Here is a 3235-nt window from a genome sequence, read left to right as displayed (position 1 = left end):
GCTGTTCTATACCATATGCGTATTTTGTACCATACGCGTATGGTACATACCATATGCGTATACGCGTACGGTACAACCATACGCGTATGGTACGGAAAATCGTACCATCTGAGTATATAGCTAACCTGGTATGCGTACAATATCAAGCAGAAGGTTTTTGCACTGCCGTACCTATTGACTACGCCTGATGGCACTCTGCTTTCATTTCTGTTCGGGGAAGAGGGAGGGGGGAGGAGCTAGTCTTTCTGTTCAGTGAAGAACGAGATACTCTAATAGAGCAATCATATATTTTATTACTATTATATAATTGCAAGACCTCGCACAGCGAGTATAAATGCAATATACACATCAAAATATGTAGCTACAGCTAACTAATTACAATTTTACAGTTCATTTATAAGGTTGTTAAACACGGTGATATAGATGAAGCTTCAAAAGTCTCTGGTTGCAAGCTGTTCCATATAGCAGTACACTGTTAAAACAGGGGAGTAGCAGTAACTATGGGAGTAAAATATTTTACTCTAAAAGGGGAGTTCGGATTACTAGGAGAGTAACAGTAACCCACTAAGGGTAAAGAGAACTCCAAGTAAGTGAAAGCACCAAACTGAAGAGTTCTCACTACCAGCTAGCTAGTAACTAAGGTGAACTCAGTGAGCCAGTATATATAGCTATACCGGCTACTCAGTGAGGCCACATAGCTGAACTGAATGATGAGCCACTTATAGCTGTCTCACTATGATATTTTCTCCATTAACTAGCCAGTTCAATTCTAGCCACTCAGTGTAAAAAGGAAAGTAATTATTTAGGTTTCCTTTTCAATGGCAGCCATTTACTGACTCATGTTTTATTTTACAGACTAACCAAGACATAGTGAAAGCAGAAGGACGAATTGTTACTCAAGAGTCAAGAATATTTTGAAATACGTATGTATAATTGTGACTGGATTTTGGAAAAACGATCCAAATCGCACATTAGAAGTTTCGAGATAAACGGTTCTAAAGAATTGAAGCCAGCATAACTCTCCAAGGATAGCAAGCACGCGTACGAAATTTACACAAAAGATGCATCAATCTGTTACCTTTCAAGCCACTTTCAGTACTTGTAGCTGCTTGTACCGTTTCCCGCCAAATAAGATAGAAAATCTGAGCAGTTGGACGAGCGAAGTAGTATCACGAGTGCTCACCGGCAAAGGGGTGGAGGCTGGGGGGTGGCGGGGAAGGCAAAATATAGGCCTCAAAATGGAGGCAGACCACGATTGGAGTCCAGACACGAGATTGCAGGGCCGTGCTGGCTCCTTAGTGGCTGATATGTAGCAAAATCTACAGAGAACACGTCTGGCCAACATTATAAGGCTGTCCACCAGCAAACCACTGATTCTTGCCAAGCCAGGTCCTTCACAAGGCATGAAACTGCCATTTGGGCACTACACACCACCCAGAAAAGACGTCTATTAAAACCAGCCTCGTGTAGTTTGAGTAGTGCTGAGGGTCAAAACTTATAGTAAGATAGTGTAGCTATCCACTGGTGGTGTTAGCTTGATTTTGCCTGATGTGCGATTTGGTTCGGTTCTGTAAAATCTGGTCACAATTATTAAATACCATTTCTATTACAAGCGCATTATTTAGAGTGAAGAGTATTACCATAGAAACGGCTTCTTTAACAACAGAACCATGTTGAGTAGTTGAAAGCGGTTTGTTTCTCTGAGGAATTGTAGTGCTTAAAAGGTGATACTAAAGTGTTTACTTGTTCGTGAATAATTACTGGACGTTCACTATCTCGTTCATTCTTTCTTCAGGCACGTTTGAGCTCATATCTGAGTCGTCTCGTGTGACACGCCGGGTTTATTAAACTGGCTCAAACGGAAGTCACCACTGCTCGTGAGGGTTTAGGCGCCTTATCGTGACACAGCAGAAATAGTTCAAGACTCAGGGAAAGAGAATAAAATTCGGCGGACTCAGCCGTATCACTGACTAGTACGTACAGTATTCAGCCCACTCACCGCTAGCTACTAGTATTCAGTGTGTAAGAAGTTGAAGACTTGAGGGAGGAGAGGAAAGCCACCTAGCTTAAACATGACGTACATATCATGTCCGTCTGCTTTCAGTAGACGTTAGCAGCCGGACACAATGATATTGCTGGTAAGGTCAGTAGCCTGTATCACTGTCAGTGTCTTTACATAATTACATGCAGATTCACTGGAATTAACTAGTAAGATATATCGTCTGCAGTTAACAAGAATCTTTATGATACAATGTACATTGTGTGTCTTCGACTTCATCAACTTTCCAAGACCTGTAAGGAGATAATGTTTATAGTTACGTAAGCACATATTTACTTTTTAGCACGGATGTCTCAATGTCACTGAGAACATAGAATTTAAACTACATCCAGTAAGTGTGCTAACATATATACAGCGACTGTGCATCAATTTGTAAACATATATTACAGGTGCCACAAGAAATCAGTGAACAAGTAGACAAACAAAATAATGAACTCCAGGTAGCAAAAATGTACTGTTTTGCATGATAGCAACTGTGGTTATTTTAGTTTACATTACCAATGCTGCTGGTCTGGCAGAATTGTTTTTACAACTTTGTTGGCAACTGCGTGTGATGTACCTTCAGCCATACAGGTAACAAGTGTGTGATTGTTGAATATTTCTTTACTATACTCTATTTACTACAGCTGATAACATGTCATGTGATAGGCAGTAACTCCAGTGAAGTGGCAGTGAAGTGTCGTTTGCTGATGATGAAATGAAGCCTTGCTATTGATCTCTTGAGTGACTTTCCAATATTATAAGCTGGATATTGTAAACATTTTGTTACAGTTTTGCTGTATGTCTTTAACATCATTTGAGATTTTATACGGAGTCATTTGTAGAATTTCATGGAGTAAAGGAAACACCTTGCATGCTTATGTGAACTCTCCTAGAGTAACTAAAACTCCCTACAATAGATTTTTCAAAGGGTTCTTGTTACTCCTTTGCATGGTGTTAGTTACTCTCCACAAAAATATAGGGGTGTTAAATCCTCCCTACACTGGGAACTCCCCTAGGGGAGTAACAGTTACTCCTTATTTTTAACAGTGTAAAAGCTGAATTTATATGTGTCAATTCTAGTGAATGGCAGGGTAAGTTGATCTGATAATAGCTATTCTATTCTGTAGAGCTAAGATCAATTTAGCTTTACTGCGATTAAGATATAATTTACTTTACTGCATGATGCAAACCTAT

The 3235-nt window shown here is 39.8% G+C and overlaps 1 long non-coding RNA gene across 3 annotated transcripts; it reads left to right on the top strand.

The window, feature by feature from the left end:
- The first annotated feature begins 1596 nt into the window (after positions 1–1596).
- LOC136266523 (uncharacterized) lies at positions 1597–2861 on the top strand. Of its 3 annotated transcripts, XR_010706148.1 has the most exons (7): positions 1597–1724; positions 1796–2138; positions 2191–2294; positions 2343–2390; positions 2449–2499; positions 2548–2632; positions 2686–2823. It is a non-coding gene; the product is annotated as an uncharacterized lncRNA (long non-coding RNA). The 3 variants fall into 3 exon arrangements; XR_010706149.1 differs by having other exon boundaries at positions 1603–2143; positions 2686–2861; XR_010706147.1 differs by having other exon boundaries at positions 1604–2138; positions 2686–2861.
- The last annotated feature ends 374 nt before the right edge of the window (positions 2862–3235 follow it).

The sequence above is a fragment of the Dysidea avara genome, chromosome 9 (genome assembly GCF_963678975.1).
Source record: "Dysidea avara chromosome 9, odDysAvar1.4, whole genome shotgun sequence".
Lineage (NCBI taxonomy): Eukaryota > Metazoa > Porifera > Demospongiae > Dictyoceratida > Dysideidae > Dysidea > Dysidea avara.
Note: the sequence above shows the minus strand (reverse complement) of the source record. Positions and strands in the feature narration are given on the sequence as shown.